Source organism: Montipora capricornis, chromosome 10 (assembly GCF_036669925.1).
Source record: "Montipora capricornis isolate CH-2021 chromosome 10, ASM3666992v2, whole genome shotgun sequence".
Taxonomy (NCBI): Eukaryota; Metazoa; Cnidaria; class Anthozoa; order Scleractinia; family Acroporidae; genus Montipora; species Montipora capricornis.
The window spans coordinates 63,563,329-63,588,570 of record NC_090892.1 but is presented as its reverse complement, the minus strand read 5'-3'; the positions used below and the strand labels follow the sequence as shown (position 1 = coordinate 63,588,570).

The 25,242-nt window shown below is 39.7% G+C and overlaps 2 protein-coding genes across 3 annotated transcripts in view; both read right to left on the bottom strand.

Annotated features, from left to right (window-relative positions):
* LOC138022485 (protein NLRC3-like) overlaps positions 1 to 25,242 on the bottom strand; it is a 37,754-nt gene that overhangs the window by 10,090 nt on the left and 2,422 nt on the right. The window contains exons 1-3 of one of the 2 annotated variants that reach the window (XM_068869640.1): positions 15,444 to 15,577; positions 8,838 to 8,918; positions 5,341 to 5,421 (exon numbers count right to left, since the gene is read on the bottom strand). The gene's annotated coding sequence lies outside the window, so the exon portion shown is untranslated. Of the gene's footprint in view, positions 1 to 5,340; positions 5,422 to 8,837; positions 8,919 to 15,443; positions 15,578 to 25,242 lie in introns of those variants that run through there. The other variant, XM_068869643.1, reaches the window with a different exon arrangement.
* LOC138022486 (protein NLRC3-like) overlaps positions 25,241 to 25,242 on the bottom strand; it is a 51,223-nt gene continuing 51,221 nt past the window's right edge. Inside the window, exon 6 of the mRNA XM_068869644.1 lies at positions 25,241 to 25,242. This exon is cut by the window's right edge and continues 588 nt beyond it. The gene's annotated coding sequence lies outside the window, so the exon portion shown is untranslated.

Below are 25,242 nucleotides of genomic sequence, written 5' to 3'. Positions count from 1 at the left end.
AACCAGGCTAGGGAATGACAGTAATCCTTTTGTCACTGGTGCAGTGAATGTGCGTGAACCGGTTCCAGATGACAGTGCAGATATACATGTACAAGAATTTAATGAGGTAAAGTCTGTTTTTAACCCTTTACACTCTAATGGTATAAGTACTGTCCTACGTCTACATCAATTTTTCCAGCAGCTTATTAAAAATTGAAAGAAGAGAGATGGGACGATAAGAATTATTTAGGATAGTTTGTAGACCCTTTTTGAAAACAGAAATAACTTAAATTATTTTAAGATCACTTGGAACAATTCCAGTAGAAAAAGAGGCATTAAATAATTATAATTTCTAAAGGTTTTGATATAGCATGTTTAGTAGATTTCAGAATGTCAATTGGTATGCTATAAGGTCCAGTACACTTGTTGCTATTGTTACCTTGGTCATCGGGAAGAGAAAGAACCTATCATGGGATGGGAATGTAAGATAAGTACTCAAGAGGGGATTTATTTACTTTGGGAATATTTTTTGTCAACTTCTTACCATTAGAAAAAAAATTGTTAAAGGAATCTGCCATTAACTTAGGATCAGTTACTTCAACATCACTCACCACTCTGACAACTAATTTAGTGGGAGTAGAGTCAGACCTTCGTTTAAGGTTTACAAGTTGCTTTATCCCTAAATCCATACTTTCTTAGCGAGGCGCGGTGGCCTCATGGTTAGTGTGCTCGACTCCGGATCAAGTGGCCCGGGTTCGGGTCCTGGCCGGGGACATTGTGTTGTGTTCTTGGGAAAGACACTTAACTCCCACGGTGCCTCTCTCCACCCAGGTGTATAAATGGGTACCAGCGAAATGCTGGGGGTAACCCTGCGATGGACTGGCATCCCATCCAGGGGGGAGTAAAAATACTCCTAGTCGCTTCATCCCACAGAAACTGGGATAAGCTCCGGCTCTGATGGGCCACCTGGCTACAGACTTTACTTTTTATACTTTCTTAGAGTTGGAAATATTTGCCTGAAAGTAATTAGTATAATAACGATATTTATTTTTACTCAGTTTCGGTAATTGATTAAGTTTATTCCTGTAGAGTTTAAATTTTGTGTAATAAGTAGATTTTGTTTTCAAGTACTTCTTATAGATATTGTTTTTGACATCAATTGAATGCCTTACAGCAGTAGTGATCCATGGTATGGAATTCATTTTTAATTCACATTAATTTTAGAAAGTTGTTTGATTGGGGCGTGAAAATCAATAATTTCTGAGACTTTTGTATAAAAAGAATTAAACATTACATTAGGATCAGAAGTGGCATTCAACACATCATCTTCACAACTCAATTGGCTGGATGTCTTGACTTAAGGCAGATTGATCCAAATTAGAGGAGTCTCTTTTAAAGACATTAGCATCATTAGGAAGAGAAGAATATTTTTATTTTATTCACAATAAGGGAGTTGGGTAGATGGTCAGTAAGATCGTAGACAATGGACATTTCCACTTAAGGTGAGATAGATGTTCCAGAGAATTAAAAAATATATTGTCAATACGTGTTTCAGAGTGATCAGTGATACGAGTAGGTTGCAGAATATGCGGCAGAAAACTGAAGGAGCCTAGAAGATTCAAAAAGTTATCTGTATCAGGGTGTGATTCTGATTTAAGGAGATCCAAATTAAAATCTCTTAAGATAATACAATATTTATTCTCCCTGTGAATCTTTTCAACTGTTGAGTTAAGATTATCCATGAACTTTTGGGTCTTGGAATTAGGATGCCTGTATTATTATTAGTGTATATTGTGCCACAGATCACGTTTTGTTAAGATCCATTTTGCATTTCTACCCATAATGCCTCAAAGTCATTTGTTGATACAGTAAGTTCTGGCCTATTTGTTAATGATAGTTCTTGTTTAATGTAAAAACCAACTCCTCCAGCATTTGAAAGGCTTGGTTGACAGGTGAAGTGATAACCTGGCATTTCATTATTGGATAAAAAGTTTTGATCAATTTGCAGTTGAATCTCTGTGACGTTGGGAGATAGTCATTTGTGCGTTCTAATTATTTAATAAGCTTAGGGGGTTCGAATTAACCTTGGACAGAGGAAAATCCAAGAATTCAAATGCTAGATTCCAAAATACCTGTCCACTTTTCTACAAAGTCCTGCAGTCTGCCAATGCAGTCCTGCAGCCATCTAATTTATACAATGACACTTCCCAAACTAGTCTACTTGTTTGGCACTGCAGGACTTCCCGCACTCATGCAGTCAGTCATTTATGTGACAAGGGTGTATGTTAGATGGTTACTCTTCAGTCAAGGGTTTGGGACACTGCAACAACACTGCATGCCTAATGTGTACAAAGTTGCTTTACAATAATACTTTCATTCCTCACAGGAAAATTAGAACCCACAAATGACCAGCTCCCAACATCAGTGGCTTCATAGCTCAGTTGGTTAGAGAATCGCACCGGTAACACGAGTTCACCAGTTCAAGCTGTACTGAAGTCCTGAATTTTTCAGGCTTCTCTACACAATTGCTAAAATTGCGTCCATAACTGAGATGATCATAGCATTACTTGATTTCATATCCCCAGTTCAGTACATGGTTCATTTCATATATCATTAACATTTTGTTCATTGATTTACATGTACACTTACTGAAATTCACTGTCGTTTATGGTCTTTAAGCCTTGAAGCACGCACTTAAAAGATTAAATCTAATAGCTCGTTGAGGTGCGATAAAGGCATATTTAAAATCTTTAGCTTTAAGTTAAGGGTTTGAGACACTGCAAATCAAGTCTCATACTCAACTACGGGCGTGACTGTGGGATGGCGGTGACAGTCATTTATAACTCCTAATCAACATTGTGTAATCATGCATACATGTATTAAACTACTTGAATGCAGAAATGTGGACCACAGTGGAACTTTTCGCACCACTATGGGACCGTGGTGGCCCACAGTAATGCAGCTTTAAAGTGGACAGGTGTTCTAAATACTCTCCAATTCAAATGCACTGCCTGGAGGAGAACTTTTAGCTCTGATTAGACCAGCAGATGGAAAATTCTCATTTGCTACATGTAGCTAGGAGGCAATATGATACATGCACCCTGCGTAAACCAATATCTCTACACTCTGCCTGCAGGGAAATTATTAAGTTTTCCTGATGCAGAAAAAAATAAAAAGTGCATTTAACAACTGCGGAACGTTTCAAAACTCCAATGTCACTGAGAAACAAGTCAAATACTAATTTGAAGGATGAACATGGGCAACAAAATTATCAAATTCCTTAAAGAAGAAACATTCTACTTAAAATAATTATTGTAACACACATATGGGTTTTGACAATAATTTTCATGGATTATTTCTTCATTCACCTGTATTCAAGTGACTTGAAACAATTATAACACCTTTTGAAAACAGGGCCATTAATTCGCCACCTGAATGAAACTGCATGGACGTAGTGAACTTAATTATCACTGTCGGAGTACATACATGCTCTTGCATTGTCTTCTCTTTTGATGTTTCTTGTTTTAAGACTCAAAAGTGCTTACAACAGTGGTTAATGGGTAAGTCTCCCTTACTAATGTGAGTTCACAATATGGACTTGTTTCATCTACAAAATTAGTTATTTTCCTGCTGTCGGACCATTGCTTCCTGATTATAAACGATTAAAAACATTTTAATGCTTCAGTTGATTGTTAATAATAAATTCACCATGAAGGAGTGGGAAGTTGTTTTGAACTTGCCAAGATTTTGCTTCAGATTTATAGTACAGCACAATCTACAGTAGGTAGTTGGAACTTCTTTATTTTGCATTGTTTGGGCCATCTTCTTTGACTGAGTTAATTTTCAACCATCTCCATGCCTGGTTTATTTGTAAAGATAATTATTGCTGATTATGTTGACTACAATAGACAGGATTTGAAATTCATAAAATGACGTAGTCTGGATTTGACATCCCTTATGGCTTATGCCAAAATCTATTGCTGCAGCTTTTGCTACTTCCAGACCTTACAGGCACATAGAATTATTGTAAACCCATCACTGGTTGCCCCAAAGAAGGAGCATTAGTAAATCAAGGAATATACTATACCTGTATACATGCTGTACTGACATGATAGATGCCCAGAGCATTTACAGTCAACTCAAGCTATGTCATGCATGGGGGAGGGGGTGGGAGGAAGAAAAAAAAAGTGTTTTTTTGGTTTTTTTTTATCACAGGGGCACTTTAAAGAGAGTTTATAAATAGCAGACTATCCAGTCCATCCATTACTATGTCAGGGCAGTCTTTGACTCGAGATAAATACCCTTACCGGTATTTCAATTTGAACTCAAAATTGAACAAAAATTAATACAATTTGTCAACCCTTGTTCATCAAGCAAACAACAAAATAAATTGGCAGATTAAACACATGCACTTCATTTCTCTATTTCCTCATATTTTGTAGTAATTTCATTGGGTGGCGGTCTATTAGACTGGGGGCATTTATAAGAGAGGGTCGTCTGATACAAACCTTACAGTATTCTGGACATTTATTTCGAGGGTGGGCGTCCATAACATACAATAGATCATTTATTTTACTGCAAAGGTCTGTGATCGCATTAAGAGGTTTTCATTCCATACACATTAGTATTAGATAGGAAACAATGCCACTGGTAGTGTTTCAGGTACTGCTCTTAGTATTTCAAGCAAAAAGAGCCGCGGGTACCCTAAGCCAATGTTGCAATATGCCATTTCCGAGTTCATGTCAGCCCCCTCTTCAAAGCAAGTCTTAAGTGCAAAGTTTTCCTTATAAAAATTAGTTTTCATTCATACTCATACCTAAATTAGAACTGAAAATCACAAAAACTTTGCATTTACACTCACTTTGAAGGAGGCAGACATGAACTTGAAAACAGCCTATTTGAGTGTCACGATCAGTTACACAAAGGGCGTACATTGTAAGGGTTTGTAAGGGAATTTGCAAACATTTTTAGGAGTCGAAAATAAATATAGAGATAGACTGTGAGCAGTCTCTCTTTTCTTCTAAAATCCGCCGTGAGAATGCGATATGTGAGGGGTGAAGCCTCGAGCCACAAGTAGCGCAGGCATAGAGAGATGAACCTGCAACCCCCTGGAATCACGCTGAAATGGCCAAAGTATGCCACAAAAACACCGATAAGGTAATTTGATCAGGTATTAAGAAGACAAGGTACATGTAAGGCTTTATTGTTCGATTCGTGTTCTTTATTTTTGACTCCTAAACATGTTTGCAACCCTTATAATATACATGTACACTGGGTAGATTGCAAAATACCCGGCAACAAGAAATGGACCCTAAAAACACTGTTGTCACAGTGCCGCAGTCGTGGTGTTGATTCACTGACCTTTTCATTCACTATGCCAAAGTGAACTAAGAAATTGACTGCTCCCGCAGTGCCACAGTGCCTGTCTTGGAAATCGGTTGCCTACAGTTTAGAATATAACACTTGATTACTGATTAAGCCTAAGTGCTCGTTTCAGTGATTAGGCCTCTACATCTCCATCTGTCTTTAATATCCTTAAAACCATAGGTATCATAAAGATGTAAATAAATAATAATAATTACATGTAATTGCAAATGATAAATATACAAATATAAATAATTGCAATAATCATTTAGAAAATATATAAAATAGCTGTACACTGCCAATCTGTCGACGGAGTAGAATAGGCTGGGCTTCTGATAGGATGTGGAAAAAAATAAAAGATTAGAAATTCTTGGCCATATTATGCGTAAACATGCGTTGATTATGCAGAAATTACACCGGATTATGTGGAAATTTAAACAACTTATAAAACTAATAATTAGGCCTGTCCAATTATATGCTTATGGTAAATTAGGACTTGAAATAATTGCGACCAATGCAGTCACATTTGTGACTGAATTTTTTTCCCTTTGTGATTAAAATATATGGAGGAGTCGGCAATTTGCGACCAGCTTTCACCGTTGAAATAAAAGGGTTAGCAGTTGGCATTTTGCCGCAACTTTTGCCAAAATAAATAAGGCAATTTAAAAAATTATTTTGTTTCTCATCATGAATTTTGTTTCAATTTGGAGATATGGAGCATAATAGCGATCCATTCCCTTGATCATTGACCATTTTCAGTGATTTTTCTACAAATAAGTATTGCAGGCTCCTATTTTCCCTATGATTACAAATAATACAATTTCATTTGCGACTATAACTTGCACCTAAATTTTCAAATATGTTGTCGCAAAATGTTGACCCCAGGGTATCTGTAATTTATAACACAGGTTCTAGTGTCCAGGCTCATTGCCAACTTTTATGCTCCCAACGTCAGTGGCTTCATAGCTCAGTTGGTTAGAGCGTCGCACCAGAATCGCAAGGTCACAGGTTCAAACCCCGTTGAAGTCCTGAATTTTTCAGGCTTCTCTACGCAATTGTAAAAATTGCATTCGTAACTGCGAAGATCATAGCTTCATTTGATTTCATATCCGCAGTTCATATTTGATTCATTTCAAATACCGTTTCATCATTGATTCATTCCTCGCGGGACCATTAGAACCCACAAATGACCAGCTCCCAATTGCAACGTCAGTGGCTTCATATAGCTCAGTTGGTTAGAGCGTCGCACCGGAATCGCAAGGTCACGGGTTCAAACTCCGTTGAAGTCCTGAATTTTTCAGGCTTCTCTACGCAATTGTAAAAATTGCATTCGTAACTGCGAAGATCATAGCTTCATTTGATTTCTAGAAATGACAGCTAAATTCTTCACCACCTTCGAATTCTGTATGATCAGTTAGGTCATGATCTTGAATTCTTTGGTTTTGGAATTCTGGGTTAAGTTTTGTAGACAAGACTTTCTTTTGTTGGCAAATCAAAAGGTAATTTTGAGGCGAAAAAAACTTTTTCACTCTTTTATTATTATGAAATTCTCACTTGTAATTCCATTTTTGCAGTTTCTCAAGAAAGCACTTGGAGGCTCCCACTGAGCACATTTTTTGGATCGTAACAATTTCTTTCCAGTCATGTGGTGAGAAAGGAACAATCTCAATTTTGACAAAATTTACTACTTCAGTGATTTTGATCTAACTAGTACATGTATAACATAATAATCCAAACAAAAACATTTTACACTGTGACCATTGCTTCCTGATTGTAAACGATTAAAAACAATTAATTTTAATGCTTCAGTTGATTGTTAATAATAAATTCACCATGAAGGAGTGGGAAGTTGTTTTGAACTTGCCAAGATTTTACTTCAGATTAGTACAGCACAATCTACAGTAGGTACCTGGAACTTCTTTATTTTGCATTGTTTGGGCCATCTTCTTTGACCGAGTTAATTTTCAACCAACCCCATGCCTGGTTTATTTGTAAATTATTGCTGACGATGTTGATTACAATATATAGACAGGATTTGAAATTCATAAAATGGCGTAGTCTGGATTTGACATCCCTTATGGCTTATGCCAAAATCTATTGCAGCTTTTGCTACTTCCAGACCTTACAGGCACATAAAATTATTGTAAACCCATCAATGGTTGCCCCAAAGAAGGAGCATTAGTAAATCAAGGAATTATATACATGCTGTACTGACATGATAGATGCCCAGAGCATTTAGAGTCAACTCAAGCTATGTCATGCATGGGGGAGGAAGGGAGGGGGTGGGAGGAAGAAAAAAACAGTGTTTTTTGGTTTTTTTTTTTATCACAGGGGCACTTTAAAGAGAGTTTATAAATAGCAGACTATCCAGTCCATCCATTACTACGTCAGGGCAGTCTTTTACTCGAGATCAATACCCTTACTGGTATTTCAATTTGAACTCAACATTGAATAAAATACAATCTGTCAACCCTTGTTGATCAAGCAAACAACAAAATAAATTGGCAGATTAAACACATGCAATTCGTTTCTCTATTTCCTCATATTTTGTAGTAATTTCATCGGATGGTGGTCTATTAGACTGGGGGCATTTATAAGAGAGGGTCGTCTGATACAAACCTTACAGTATTCTGGACATTTATTTGGAGGGTGGGTGTCCATAACTTACATGTACAATAGATCATTTACGGTAGATATTTTTTCCTTTTTAATAACTGCAAAGGTCTGTGATCGCATTGAGAGGTTTTCATTCCAGACACATTAGTATTAGATAGGAAACAATGCCACTGGTAGTGTTTCAGGTACTGCTCTTAGTATTTCAAGCAAAAAGAGCCGCGGGTACCCTAAGCCAATGTTGCAATATGCCATTTCCGAGTTCATGTCAGCCCCCTCTTCAAAGCAAGTCTTAAGTGCAAAGTTTTCCTTATAAAAATTAGTTTTCATTCATACTCATACCTAAATTAGAACTGAAAATCACAAAAACTTTGCATTTACACTCACTTTGAAGGAGGCAGACATGAACTTGAAAACAGCCTATTTGAGTGTCACGATCAGTTACACAAAGGGCATACATTGTAAGGGTTTGTAAGGGAATTTGCAAACATTTTTAGGAGTCGAAAATAAATATAGAGATAGACTGTGAGCAGTCTCTCTTTTCTTCTAAAATCCGCCGTGAGAATGCGATATGTGAGGGGTGAAGCCTCGAGCCACAAGTAGCGCAGGCATAGGGAGATGAACCTGCAACCCCCTGGAATCACGCTGAAATGGCCAAAGTATGCCACAAAAACACCGATAAGGTAATTTGATCAGGTATTAAGAAGACAAGGTACATGTAAGGCTTTATTGTTCGATTCGTGTTCTTTATTTTTGACTCCTAAACATGTTTGCAACCCTTATAATATACACCGGGTAGATTGCAAAATACCCGGCAACAAGAAATGGACCCTAAAAACACTGTTGTCACAGTGCCGCAGTCGTGGTGTTGATTCACTGACCTTTTCATTCACTATGCCAAAGTGAACTAAGAAATTGACTGCTCCCGCAGTGCCACAGTGCCTGTCTTGGAAATCGGTTGCCTACAGTTTAGAATATAACACTTGATTACTGATTAAGCCTAAGTGCTCGTTTCAGTGATTAGGCCTCTACATCTCCATCTGTCTTTAATATCCTTAAAACCATAGGTATCATAAAGATGTAAATAAATAATAATAATTAATTGCAAATTAAATGATAAATATACAAAAATAAATAATTGCAATAATCATTTAGAAAATAAATAAAATAACTGTACACTGCCAATCTATTAACGGAGTAGAATAGGCTGGGCTTCTGATAGGATGTGGAAAAAAAATGAAAGCTTAGAAATTCTTGGCCATATTATGTGTAAACATGCATTGATTATGCGGAAATTACACCGGATTATGTGGAAATTTAAACAATTTATAAAACTAATAATTAGGCCTGTCCAATTATGTGCTTATGGTAAATTAGGACTTGAAATTGCGACCAATGCAGTCACATTTGTGACTGAATTTTTTCCCTTTGTGATTAAAATATATGGAGTCGGCAATTTGCGACCAGCTTTCGCTGTTGAAATTAAAGGGTTAGCAGTTGGCATTTTGCCACAACTTTTGCCAAAATAAATACATGTAAGGCAATTTAAAAAATTATTTTGTTTCTCGTCATAAATTTTGTTTCAATTTGGAGATATGGAGCATAATAGCGATCCATTCCCTTGATCATTGACCATTTTCAGTGATGTTTCTACAAATATGTATTGCAGGCTCCTATTTTTCCTACGATTACAAATAATACAATTTCATTTGCGACTATAACTTGCACCTAAATTTTCAAATATGTTGTCGCAAAATTTTGACCCCAGGGTATCTGTAATTTATAACACAGGTTCTAGTGTCCAGGCTCATTCCAAATTTTATGCGTGGAAACTGCGTACAATGTTTCATCTTGCAAACGAAATGGCGTGTACTCTTCAATCGATCTTCAATGTTCAGGAAAATAAGCATTTCAAAACAGTCAATCTCTTTCAAATTGGCTTTTATGTTTGTGCACAGGTGGCCCCCAAGCTCAGTGTGAGCATAGCCGACAAAAATACAAGGATTTGTATGGGAATCCTGATAAAAAGCTTAAAAAGATAATTGTATGAAAAAAGTCTCAATTAAAAAGCCTAACCTTATTGCCATTGTGGATAGCTTCCTTCATGTGTGGTTATTTTCCAGATCTGACACGATTTGAGCCATTTTTCAAATTTCTGGGTTGTTAACGGTTATAATAAAATCCCAAGGCCGGAGACTAAATTCTCAGGATCCACCAATTTGAGTCAAATATTCCTGGATAAAATGTTCCCATGGTCACAATTCCACACTAGAATCAATTGACATAGATCATCATCAACACAATAGCAGGCCAGCAAGCAACGTCAGGCAGCGAATAATGCAACAAAACAGCTTTTGAAGGAGGTGCTTTATCACCAAAGTGGCCACGGCTTCGACCGTTGATAACAAAATGAGCCTTACCGGGATGGCAGACCGCAGTTTGTCAACCGCAAATTTCTTTATTCCCCTGGGTCTCCCAACATGACTGCATTGCCTCCAGCTTTCAAGGAATTAACATGCAAATACAAATAAACTTTGTTCTCGTAGGATATTGTGCTTTGAATTTTTGTGGCTGGACTTACTGAAGCCAGTGAAATTTAATTATTAGCATCTGAGACAAAACAGTCGTGTCGGGAACTCCAGGGGAATAAAAAAATTTGTGGATGACAAACTACAGGAAACATTTTCCTTTGCATAATTAATGGTAATTCCTTGAAGGCTACGGGTCCAGATTTGAAGAAAGCCCTGTCTCCAAATGTTTTGCATTTAGTTTTTGGAACCAACAACTGATCTTTGTTTCTGAGGTGGTAACGTCCTTCCGGTTTCACTCTTACATGTATCAGATTTTCCAAATAATTATGAGGGGGCTAGACCATGTAGAACTTTGAAAACTAGCAGAGCACTACTTGATCGTAAAGATAACTCGATATTTTATCAGTAGCCAGTGAAGGTCTTTAAGCAGTGGTGATATGTGATAGTACTTTGGTAAACGGCATATCAACCAAGCAGCTGCATTGAGAACCCTCTGTAGACGTTGCGATTGGTATTGTGAGACATCATGCAGTAAGGCATTACAGTAGTCTAAATGACAGGTCATGAGTGCGTGCACCAGGGTCTTTGTCGTAGGTCATAGAGACTGTAGAACCCTTTGCTACATATTTTTCCCAATGTGATCGCTCATTGTCATGTGCTGGTCGAACCATACACCGAGATTTCGTAGAGATGTTACGGGTTTAATCATAGCATAACCGACGGTGACACTGTCGATGATCATAAATTTCCAGTTTTAGAGTTAATGATAAAAAGATGCTTTGATGCCATCCAGTTACAAACATTGGGAATACACTGCTCAATAGTATTAACTGCAATTTGTTATCAATGGTCGAAGTACTTCCTTCGAAAGCTGTTTTATTGCAATATTCACCACTTGACATTGCTCACAGGACTGCTATTGCATTGATGATGGGTTGAGATGAAAGTTCAATCTTTGTCAATTGATTCTGATGTGGAATTGTAACTGTGGGAACATTTTATCCAGGAATATTTGACTCAAACTGTTGGCTCCTAAGAATTGTCTCAGGCCTTGGGATTTTATTATAACCGTTGACAATCCAGAAATTGAAAAATGGCTCAAATCATCAGGGCTCAAAGTTTATTTTTGGCTTTGGGAGCAGTTGTGCTACCGAGTGTATATTTCTAGGCGCACAGCAGAAAATGTTAGGAGAAGGGCATAAAATACTGGGAGCACCTATTCCAATAGAAAAGCAGCACTTAAGACATTATTACGTCACCTTCAGTTTTTTGTATTTATTTTCATCCCGTGTTTGTTGTTTTAACTAGTAAGGTTAACTTACTTTTCGTTTGAGACAGCGATAAAATTCTTGTGGCTTTTAAATCAACTTGACTTCTCAGTTTCAACAACAAATTATTATTACATGTTCATGTTAAAGTACATTCGAAATCACAGAAAAGTTTTCGTCATGCATTTCCTTTTCAATGTACACTTGCAACCAAAGAAAATATACTTGAAAACCGGAATAGATACACAACTTCATAGATGCATCCTTCAATGATTCCATCAGGTCACCAAGATCAGACTTTAAGTTGTCCCAAATGGCAAATAAAACCTGCGCATTTGACGTCGTTGTCATAGGCTGCTATGTATCGCGCATTCCTTTACAAAAATTCTGCTGTTGTTAAGTGACCCTACACAACATCAAGCACAACGTGAGGATTTGGTCACTAAGTAACCGCCGCACATGCCTTCGACCTATGCCAGAGGTCTCTTTTTCAGTACTTGTCAACCCAGTGAACACAAAAGACATGAGACCTGTGCTAGCAGGGAACCATTGACTGAGGATGAAGCGGATGAATGCACGGGGAAAGCTTAACAGTATCTGCAGTGCATACAGTGTAAATTCTTTCTCTGGATCCTACTCTAGCTACTCGAATTCATTTCACCCCGCTCTTTGAAATTTGTACATTTTTCTTTTCTTACTCGTTGGCTCATCCTCTTTAGCTTTATCGCGGACTGATATAGTGATGCAGTATCATTCAAGGCAGATTTACTAGCTTTTGTAGAATGTGAAGGCTGGCTTTTCATAAGAAAATTATTGAATACAAGACAATACAAGCAGGATGACTTAACTGGGATATAATTCACTTTTTTAACAATTTTCTTACCTTGAAGAAAAAGGCTCATATTGTCGACCCTCTCTTGACCTTCCACTATCACACACACTTTAACATGCGCAATAAGCATGTGCTTTACTCGTAGTCTTCATTTGCATGTGTCAGCGGAGTTTTAACAAAACAGAGGAGTATAGGATGGAATGAAACATCAACAGGAAAAATGGACCTTCACAGGTGTTGCGGAATTTATTGAGAAAACTGACAACAAATAAACACACGCCGTTGAAAGGAAAATAATGTAACTTCATTATTTAGGGCCAGATTTTATGTATATCTTTATATCTGTTGATTAATGCTTCTGTTTCGTGACGTACCACTCTGAGTACCCAAGAATAATCAGGTGAGAAAGCAGAGAGGCAATTCAGTCGCACTGTACTTGAGCTTTTAAGGCACGCAAGTGCGATCAGGCATGATTTTTTAGGCGCACAACCAAAAATTTAGTCGCATATGCGACAATTTGGTCGCTAACTTTGAGCCCTGATCATGTCGGGTATATAGAAAATACCCACTCAGGAAGGAACCTATCCACAATGGCAATAACTTTACCCTTTTTAATTGAGATTTTTTTCATACAATTATCTTTTTAAGCCTTTTATCAGGATTCCCATACAAATCCTTATATTTTTGTTGGCCATGCTCACACTGAGCATGGGGTGCCTGTGGTTTGTGCATATGGTAAGCAGCTGCTCTATCACTAATATCAAGCATTTCTTCCGTTTATGCGGAAAATATAGTAATCATGCGGAGGATGCGGATTTCAAGGAATTATGCGGACCTGCATCGCCACATCCTATCAGATGCCATGAATAGGGAACAAAAAAAAAAATTCCTTCCAACATCGAACCTTTTTTCGTATTTTTGCCGCAGACCAAGGGCCATTATCGATGCTCGGATCAAGCGCGTTGTCACTTCCACTGTTTACATGTGCGACCTTATATAGCACCTCACTGGTTTAAAAAGGTCGTCACGTTTGCCCCGTCAATTCCAACCCCCTACACTTTAAACATTGTTCTAGCTGCTCAACTGTGTAGTGTTCTGGTTCTCTCTCTAATCCATAATTTTCGATACTAATTAATCGATTAATATCGGAAATCGATAATAATCGAAAACAGAAAACAGAGTTTGTTGCGATTTTTATCGATTTTCGTAATTACAGTTCGATTTCAATCGATTTCCATCAATTTATATCGAGAATATTGAATAGATATCGATCGTAGGCTCGATTTCACCGCGATTTTCACCGCTCGATTTCTCTCATGCGGTTTACGTTCCTCCCGCAAAAGAGACGGTTGGACTCGTGAACAGCGGCTGAGAATCGAGCTTATGCAGAAACGAAATTCATTCAGCGATAGGTTTCCGTGGGTGGAGGCACGCCATGTTTTGAGCAGTTCACAGCGTATACATGTTTACACTGATCTAAACAGTGTGTGGTCTTCGCTCGAGCTCCAGGGGTTAAAAATTTCCCCAAATGCGAATGAGTTATCTCAGATTTATGGCCAGGAGCGGAAGTGGATTTACAGTAAGACAAAACCCTTACTTTGGAGTTGACCTATTCTCTCGGCCGAGTAAACTGATATAATCGATAATCTGCGCCTAAATCTTGGGGTTGATCTCTCATACACCAGTCAAATCTTGAGCCAGTGTGGCCCAGTGGTTAGGGCGCTTGCCTTGAGATCGGTAGATCCCGGGTTCAAGACCAGCTCTGACCACTCGCTGAATTTGTTCCTGGTAGTCCCTGGTTCAACTTCCCAGCTGCACTGGTAAATAGCCAACTGGTTTCCCTCCGGCCAGTTGGGATTCTTAACAGTTGTTGTTGTTGTGTTCTGTTGTTTCGTTGATTGTTTCATTGGCCCTGAAAAGCCCCTATGGGGAGCGGTCAATTAAGAATGTATTGTATTGTATTGTATTTTATTAAATATGGCTCTGTCTCACAAGGACTGGGAACTACCAAGTTCACGAATTTGATTGGCTGAAATCGATATTGACCGCGGTCTAGATTTTCCCATCTAGATCGGCATCTAGACCGGTAATGTTTTGCGGTGAAAAGATGCAAACTAAAATGCAAAAATATTGCGTATTTTCTTCTACCAATATTTATTTATGGAAGTACCAAACAGCATGATGACAAAAGAGAGGATGACGAGCAAACTTTGACAGAATTAAGTTCAGCTAATTGCCACTCATCGCCGTTCGCAAGCAAAATGTCAGTTAGTACAAACCAGTTACATTAAACGAATTAAATTGTTCTTGTTTGCCAAATAATGAACATCTTATTAACCGAGCTTAGTCAGTCTGTATGAGAGAATCTTGAGCTCGGTCGTGTGTACAGACCTCACTGCGTTCGGTCTGTACTCACGACCTCGGTCAAGATTCTCCCATACAGACCTCCTGCTCTTTTCTTGTGATTATCGATATTTATCGATTATTCTAGCTAATCGATGAACAATTATCGAGTACTATCGAGTAATAGATTAGTTTCCGATGATCGATATTTGTAACGTCCTGTTAACCTTAAGCTAGTTGTCTCATATAATTATAAAGCACCACGGCAGTGCGGCACCAGCCATTCTTCTCAACTCAATTTAAACTTAAGCCGACTTGGCACCAGCCATTCTACTCAATCCACTTTACCCACTTTCGTTCCCTTCGGCACTGCAGCTCGCGCAGTAAAAGTAACGCTTCTTTGTGGCGGGGTATTCTGCAATCGCTCCTTCCGCATATAACCGATCATGCCCAAATGTCGGAGGATCGTCATTCTATCAAGTATTTTCCTTTACAGTGTTTTAAAACGCTTACCAAAGGTTTACGAGGCTTTCATAGTATATCAGTCCGGCCTTGATTCCCTTTTCATCTTCTTCATAACTTAGCGAAATAAAACACTTAATTCAGAAACAAGCAGCAACTCTTGCACCTTCCTTGGGAGCAGCAAATGAAGTATCAAATGTGGTTACCAAATTTGGTAATGTTTGAATGACAGTTGCCATAGCAATGTTGAAGAATCAGTCACGCGATTTTATTTGAAAATTTACACTATTTTTCCGTTTTGATACTGATTCGTGTCTATTTCACCCTGCACGCAGTCACTGTACGTGTTAAAAATTAAATTAAATAAAAGCTGCTTGTTTTTTTGTTGAATGCTGTTTACACTGTGACCGGAATCGCTGGTGCAGACACCGATTGACACACAAATCAATTCTTTCATCTAGATTATATTCTTCAGCTCAAATAGACCTTTTCACGGTTTCTGACGCCACCTTGGTTGGGTGGCAAACGTTGGTGGAGTAACTGCTCAATACCCCGCCACTCCAAAAGGGATCTTGAAAAGTGATGGCTACGCCGCTACGAAGTGGTCATTACTACCCTTTCCTCTATAATATGTTAGTAAGGAAAGAAGTGGCTACGTGGCTACGCTGCTACGCAGTGGCTACAACCACCCTTCTTCACACGATCTCGTTAAAAAGTGTAGTTAACCGAACTGTAAAATAAAAGCTAAAATTTTAAAAGAGTGCATGCTTAGGCCTATATAATCACTGAAAAGAGCGCTTAGGCTTAATCAGTAAACAAGTGCTATATTTATCACACAATCTCGTTAAAAGGCGTAGTTAACCGAACCGTGAAATGAAATCTTAAATTGTGCTTAGGCCTAATCACTGAAACGAGCGCTTAGGCTTAATCAGTAAACGAGTGCTATATTCAGCACACGATTTCGTTAAAGACCACTGCGTAGCCGTGTAGCCGCGTTTTCGCGTAGACCCTTCTTTCCTTACTAACATGTTCTAGGGGGAGGGGTGGTAATGACCACTGCGTAGCCGCGTAGCCACACTTTTCCAAGGTCACTTTTGGAGTGCCGGGATATTCAGCAGTTAAGCCGAGAAATTAAAAATGTTAAAATACTTTTAGTCGTTTTATTAATATCATTCACTCGACGGAAACTTAGATCATTGCACAGGGCCCAACGCCTGAAATTAAATTAAAGCTGCTAGTTAAACTGTGGCAGGAATCACTTGTGCATACCATGATTGACTCATATATCAATTCTTTCTCCTAGATTACACTCTTGAGCTCAGATTTAGACGTTTCTCATGTGAGATTATCTGCAAAGAAAAAGGAGGCCCCTAATAGGAATCTTGACAGTTCGACTGCTGCAATTCCGGCCGACAGCTAAAGCGGAAACAATCAGGGGCACCCAACGTCAAGTTTCGGAAAATATCTTTTCGGAAGACGATTTGAGATCTAGAAGTTTCGGAACATTTGTTGTAAAATACCTTGCTTGCCTGCCTGTCCTAGGATTTTCGAACATCTAAAACATGGCATAATTGCCCATTTTTAACGGATTTTTACCGTAAAAAGGTCACCTAGAATTTTCGGGAGTCTTTTTTCTGGCTGAGATTTTCGAAAAGGAAAGTTTTGATACCTATAATTTTCGGATCACTAGACTTTCAGCTAGGGAATCCGAACAGATGAATAATTCTTAGGGCATAAAAATATGCTTATATCTACCGTTTAAATACTAAAATACGATTAACAATGCTATGTTTAAGTGTTTTTGAACTATATTCTCGTTGGGTGCCCCTGAACAATGATCAGAGCCATTTTTAGAATAAGGTGCAATTACTGGAGTGAGACCGAGTCATAACTGATAAATAAATCTCTTCATTGATTTAATTAATAACTGGACCATCTTATTTACAGCATTTTCAAAAATACCACCATTCGAGATTTCCATCCTAATGCAGTACACAGGTCTACACAGCACGTACTGTTCCTGGCCTAATCTCCCAGTCACCTCTGGTAAACAATTCTCATCGCAAAAACCCTCCTTGACTTCCTTCCAGTTGTCAACTCGTTCGAAGTTTAGAAAATTGCGTGCGCTGACACAAGTTTTTCAGTTCGGGTTTTTTACTAGAGTTTTGAACAATGACGAATTCATGATACTGCTCTCACAGGAAGACACCCCTGAGGGTTCGAGACCGAATGGCGTCAAGTTATTTGATACGCTTATAGATCTCTTAGAATTTGCAGCGGTTGACGTGACAAAATATACCGTCCGTAAAAACCCATCAAATAACCTGAGACAACACAGAAAATGAAGGGTGAGTTAGCCTGCGTACCTGGCGCGATATTTTATCGCAGGATTATATTGTTTAAATACTCGCGAGAAGCGAGTACGATGGTTTTGGCCGCGACTGGCATGAGCACTAGTAAATCGCGGCCAAAACAACGACACAACCATCGATTTACTTCCACGTGTTTAAATAATCCTGCAAAAAAAATTTCCCACCAGCTACGCAGGCTAAAGGTGAGTGAACTGTTGGTAAAACCGGATTTTGACCAACAGAAAATATAACAGATCAATAGCTGAATCAAATAACTTGAAGTCATGCGGTATCGAATCCATGGGGTTGTCTGCCCGTGCTGCCCCGGGAGGGGGGGGGGGAGGGGGGGCTGGAATGCCCAGGGGATTTGACTTGATCTCCTCTCCCGTGGCTGGGGAATAGTAGGAAATTTGACAAAACTCATGATCCCAAGAGTGGGGCATTCTCGTTCCCAGAGCTGCGATCCTTTTAGCCAGCGCAGCACATCGAGAGCTCTAGACTGCGAGTAGTTATCTCTCTTTTGCTCTAGAATCGGTGAAAAGAACGCGTACGTTGGACTTTCAGTGGCCGAAGCTACGGGTCGAAAATAGTGCGGGCGTTGGTCGCCGTATTTGCGAGCCGCAGTTTCAGCCATTTTGAAGTGTTCATTCGTTTAGGGCAAAAGAGAGACTGCTCGCAGTCTGCGGGTGCCGATCCATTCTCGTCACTGATTGGTCAGATGGGAACACAATAAAAAGGCTGACCGGAACAAACTAACCCACGATCAGGCGTACTTTTCTTTAGAGAGGGCGCACTCTCTAAAGAAAAGTACGCCTGATCGCAAGGTAAGGTACAAACCGGAAGAAAAACTTCATTGAACAATGGCCGAAACTTGCAACGGAAATATTATTAGTAAAAACCATCCTTTGGATTTATTTGATGAAAAGGCAATTAGGGAAGGAATCGTACGGGACTGAGAAAAGTTTTCTGGTTTAAAAATTTCTTTCGACGATGCGAGGATCATTGGTTTACCATAGCGAATATGTAGAACTTGTTTTAAAAAGTCAGGAAATTTCACGAGGTCGTGAAGACGGATAGTTCATTCGAAAGCTCAGCAGGAATCGGCTATCCGATCTAAAATAGGGAAGTCTGTGCAGCAGAGCCCGTCCTACACCAGGTATGGGACGTGAGAAAAAGGAGCAAGGTCAACTGGTTATATGTTACGCAGGATTTTTGATTAAGCTCGATTCACGTGTTTACAGTTTGTCCATGTGTTAATTTTGGCCCTGGCGACAACGCAAAGCCTTGACTCGCTACGTTGGACAGTAGGAACCTTTAGATTCTAGGACGAGAACGAGAACGAGTACGAGTTTTGACTGGCAGTTTTTAGCGAAAATACTTTAAATATTTATAGAGCCCGTACGATTAATCTTACTTTTTGTTAGCAGTATACATGTAGGTTGCTTGGTGATTGACTAAAAAGCACTCATGCAACCGACTGGTTAGCGCGCGCATGTTTCTCATGTAGCTCCGCAGTGAGTAGGACTGGTGATGAGATTTAAATTACCGGTAAGTTGCTTTGTTTTAGATATCCCAGTGCGCAATTTGCTCTCCAGTATGGTGGTTTCTGTGCGATGTGATCACCAGCTGTGAAGGGCCCATTGCAAGCAAGCGAAAGCAACGCAAGCACTAAGGCAAAGAATTTCAAGCAAGCAAAGCACCTCAAGCAAACAAAGCAACTCAAGCAAGCAAAGCAACGCAAGCAGGCAGAGTACTTCAACGGCAAGCAAGGTGAACGCAAGCAAGGAAAGCAACCTTAGCAAGCAAACTATCTCAATAGACCATTTTACAGTTGTAGCTAAGTTACCTGGCCTACGAATGGAAGCGAGGCTGCCGGTGACCCTGTTTTGATACAAACCTCCGTGCTTTTGTAATGTTAATACGGACTAATTAGAATTACAACAACACAATTTGCATGATAAAAGCAGTCGGGGCTGTATCAATGCAAGGTCACCGGCAGCCTCGCAGCCATTCATAGGCTAGGTCGCAGAGCCAACAACTGTAAAATGGCCTATTAAGCAGGCACTTCAAGTTAGCAAAGCAACGCAAGCACTGAGGCAAAGAACTTCAAGTAGGCATGCAAAGCACCTCAAGCTCTTCAAGAGAATTCAGAATTCCGCGACATATCCGGGACCTTTTCCGTCGCTTGTAGCGCTAAATTTAAACTCTCGCGAGTCAAAAGACGCAAAACAATAAAGAAAATGGCCGAAAACGGCGCAATATCGACTGCTTCTTGCCATTTTTTCATTCTATACAGCGCACTGATCGCCTAGATACACTAGGGCATTTAAAGAAGAGCTATTAAGCTTTTATTCTAAATATTTTTGTAAGCCGTTGATCCTAGATAAGGTTTATCAAACTGATATTGAAAATGCTTAAGTTTTACTTGTTATTGGTATGAAAAAATATATTGACTCATTAATAATCCCATTGATTTTTTTTCTCCAGAAACGGTATTAGCGACTTAGGTACACTCGGGAATTCTAAGTTCCCGATCTGGAGGAAGACTGTGCAAATTTTCATGTTTATACGATGACCACAAGCTTTATCAAAATGATGGTTTCTAAAAGTTATACCAAAAACCTTCAAAAATGGTTGCCTTGGAACTCCCTTGAGTATTTTAACAGAGTTTTCAACTCCGCCCCCGCTGACAATAGAGTGCAGTCGTGAATAATGAAGCATTCTTAAGGTGTTGAAAAAAAAAAGCGGCACATTTAAACTCCACGGGCTAATAAACATGTGTGTAGGTTCACAGACATAGCGGGAAATGATAAATGTGAAAAAAAATAAAGCAAATTTGTTATGTGGAAAACTTGACTCAACTTATCTATTAAGTGACAGTTATGTGTGCAGTGTGCAGTTATGAATAAATGCCATTGGTCATAAACTTTTATTACATTTGGTGGCTTCTAAAGAAGCCGTTTTCATGAGAGCAGCATTCCGCTCACTGGATGCGTCCGGCGAAATAACTCTTCGTGAACTTGATCTGAACTTTCTCTACTGGGCGGGGAGCTGTTTTGCGGCCTTGTTCATCTAAGAAGGAGAGCGACTTGCCAAGAAACAGCTTCAAGCTGACTGGAGCGTCGACGCGACATCCACCGCCTGTTACTGTTAAACACTTCTTCAGATAAGGACCAAGGCCGGCTGCCATCAGCTCCTCTTCACTTGCGAGGTACGGAGATCCACGGAGGTCTGTCGGCAAACCAGGAAAGATCGCTCGCACTACATCGTGCCGCATCGTGATAGTTTCGTTGCAGGCCAGGGGCGATTTTAAACCCTTCTCAAATAGAAGAGCTAGTCTCTATCGGCATTCATCGGCGCGAAGTGGATCGACAAATCTGTTCTCGAAGGCGGCGATGATATCTTCGGGCAAGTGCTCGTCTGGCTCCCATGTATTTTCGCTCGGGGAGTAGTTCTGCCATTAGGCTGATTTGGCAACAGAACGGGAACGTCAGTGGCGACGTCGCACGCAGCAAAACTACCAATGAGAATTTAGAATAGAGAAGAAAAGAGTAGAAGCTATTCTATTCTGAATTCTCATTGGTGTTTTTTCTGCGCGCGCCGTCGCCACTGACGTTCCCGTTCTGTTGCTAAATCAGCCTATTGTATGAAGCAGAGTACATCTACTTCATCCAATGGCAGAACTACTCCCCAGCCGGTCTCAGGGAGATCATTTTTGATTTTCGTTAAAAAGATCTCGGAGTGTTCGCAACGTTGTTTTATATTATTGTTGCTTTTTTTTTCTTAAAAAGCTTGCAAAATACTCTCAGGCAGAACTGCATTAACCGGAGTGTCGAATAGAAATGCGTGACCTGTGAAACCCATGTCTCGCGCTTGCTCTTTGAGTAACGTTTTCAAAACCACCTGTGTGATATTAATATTTTACCTTATCGGCAGACTGTTAACGATCTCCTTTGCAGCCGATTTTTCAGTTATGAAGAAAATTTCAGCGGAGTATATGAACAACGCGTGTGTGAAGCGAGTGATCCACCCGTCGCACTACTCAGAATGAACCTAGGATCAAGCCATTTTTTTTGTGCTCTTTATTTTCTTGACATGGAGGCGAACACCATGTTTGGGGCAAAAAGTAAATGTATCGGTCGGCTGTTTTGTTTTGTTTTGTGTTTTCCAGTCCGCCGCATTTCTTACTTACTTCTTACTTCAGAAAACATTTTTACCATCGGGTGTTGGTTAGCCTTTTACATGTAAGTCAAATAAAGATATCGCGGCACACGAATTCGCAAAACGCTTTGTGAAGAGAGCGGCCCGCCTTTAATTAGTGCGCTTTTGTTAACTGTATTGCACCTTGGGATTTACTTTACGCATTCAACCGTTTGATTGACAGCAGCGAAAATCTGCGAAGAGACTCAAGTATTCCCAAAGCTAAATCTGTTGACCAATCACAACCGACAAGTTCTAGACATGCAAATTATTATGCCGCGCGTTAATAATCTGAGAACTGTAAGTACATGTCGCGAAAGACAATGGCATTCTGCGCGATGCCTTGTAAGGATATGCACACGGGGAAACTATCTGGGAAATTCGCATGAGAAATACCAAGAGAGGATATCATCCACTCAGGCAAAATACATAATAAACTTTAGGGCCAAAACAAGAGACGAAAACCGGTCGTTCCGTGCGCCTAAAGTGCATCTTTTACAGTGTAAGTATTATTAATCGGCAATCTCAAAGCCTACGTATTTGTTCAAGATTGGTTAGTCATCAGGGCGATATTGATATATGCATGTAGCATCTTTACTACTCTAACGCAATTTTATGTAACTGTCATTAAGTGTCCCACCTGCACTCCAGTCACGACCATTTCACAAGCTGCCAGTCCATAGTTACTAACTATTTTTTTCAGGATTTGTACAGAATTTTTATTTCATCTGGAAATAATGGAATCTTCTAGCGCTGGAGCACTTATTTGGGACACTGTAAACTGAAATCAACAAATTGACGCAAACAAATTCAAATGCTGGTTTTTCAGGAGGGGGAAAACCGGAGAACCCGAAGAAAAACCTCTCGGAGCAGAATAGAGAATCAACTAACGAAACCCACATGTGACACCTAGTCTAGGAATTGAACCTGGGCCAAAATGGTGGGAAGTCAGTGCTCTCACCACGACGACAGCCCTGCACCCCCAAAGAAACATGAGAAGAGCTAGAAGATTAAGCTGGGTAAACCACATCGTCAATTTCACAACTTGATGTGTACACCAAAAAAAGTACACCAACAGAAATGTAAGGAAACAACTTAAAAAACACAAAGGCTTGCAACACTAAAAAGCAAATTAATTATAATAACAGACTGAGCTTCGTGACGGGATTTCAGAGCCAAAAGGACTTCAAACGGGAGAGCTAACTAATTTTTGCAACTCGTGTTAGCAACCATTTGAAAACCGACTCCTGATGGTAATGGTGTAAAAAACACAAGTAACACATACAGCAGTCTCATGGTGTTTTACATTTCTCGGAGAGATAGACAACCAGTACCGGGGGTCTTCCTTCTCTTCTCTTCCTTCTCTACTCTTCAAGGCGAACAGTGTGTACCCGTTGTGCTTTAATTAACGTACCACAGTGTTGATTAATGGGAAGCGTTGTGATGCGGGGACTACGTTTTGTAGTCCTTATCCGAGAAGACTTGAAAGTCGAACCAGTTGCAGATGAAATTTCAAAGCCTGCACTTTCTCCTCCGGGTTTTTCAACCCGCGGGCGGAATTTGCAACCCACGATCTCCCGCAAGAAAGCCCGATACTCAACCAACCGAGCAAGCATCAACCGCGTTGCACAGTATGGCAAGTAGTGTCAAAATTCAAACACGCAATTCAAACGTCCAATTCGGAAGGGAAGGAAGGAAAGGAACTTTAGTTAAGTGTCAACAAGAGTGAATTAGATATGAGTGTTGTTATGGCATGGGTGGGGTGGGTGGGATCCCCAGCACAGTCACAAATGAGGCTATTTTTAGAATACTCATTACCGCGAATCTCAGTTGTCATGTCCCAGAAAAAAAACATGACAGAAGCAGTCACGTGTGACATGGCATCTTCTGATTGGTTCAAACTGACGTCCCTTTGTTTGTTTCGCGCGCAAAGTATAATCCATTTGTGGCTGTGCTGGGACAAGGCGGCAAAGTGATAGATCAACACTCTTATCTAATTCACTCTTGGTGCCAAGTTTTCTAATGCGGGAGCGCTAACTGGGGACACTGACGGTAAACTGCGTAAATCAACAAATTCAGTAACGCAAATCAAATCAATTGCTGTTTCTCTCACTAGTACAATTCGGCAATTCAAACATTCCAACCTCCAGTTCTCCAATGCATGTCATTCAAACTTTCAATTCGACAATTCAAATATTCAATTGAATTGAAGGTTTGAATTACGGAAATGAATGTTTGAATTGTTGAATTTTCAAACTAAAGGTTCGAATAGCTAAGTTGAATGTTTGAATTGCCGAATACAAGTTTGAAGTTCGACACTAAAATGCGTCACACTTAGTACCTTTTTTCAATTGCTGTTTCTCTCATTAATAACATTTGTCTCCCGTAGTTACGAATCATCCAATTGAGAGATCGAGCGCCGCGTTTACGTCAAATGGCCAACGGGAAACGGCAGGCGCCCGACGTCACAAAATCATGAATTCTCTTACTCTAATTCGTCTACCTTTTGAGAGGTTGGTTGATAACCATTAGCGCAAGAATGAGCTGATATCAAACTAGTTTCTTCCAGTTTTCACGGTGAAGACGCAATCTCTAGTCTGACTATTGCCGTAGATGCAGGGGCTGTGTCACGGAATTTTAGTCAAACTTCAAAGCACTAAAAGACGTCCTTGTATCAATGAAAACCAAAAAATAATGCTGTAGGTTTGTTACCAATAACCACTGAAGTACACTGAAGCTGTTCTTTGTTGTTTGCAGCCAAGGATGGAGAGGATGGAAATGGTTGCCAGTTTTTTCAAGTTTAGAGACAGTGTCGTCAGAAAGACACCAAATTAAATACGAATAGCTCTTTGTGCCATAAACATATTTCATATCTTGTCAGTGGGTTGTCAGGAATCTTGTATGTGTGAGCTGAGTACTAATTTAGATTTTTACCCAGTTTTGACCAAAAATCAGCAAATTAAGCATGACGGTGCACCTGTCATATCTCTGACATGACATAGATTGAGTCAAGGATTGTTACCTCGATGAAATTTGATCGTCCGTGTGAAAGTAGTCCTGAGAAGGACTGTTGCATGGCAGTGACTGACGTTTCGAAAACCTGCAAAGGAGTCACTTGACTCTGAAGATGACTTCCTCTCAAAGAGTGGTCGAACAGTCAGTCAGTCACTGTCCTTTTCAGGACTCCTTTCACCCAGACAATCGGCGCCTAAAATGATGAATTCCTTTGCAGCAAAGAGTTCTTGTCTAATACAAAAATAACCCATGCAACTGCCATGAGAACAGACACAACATCTACA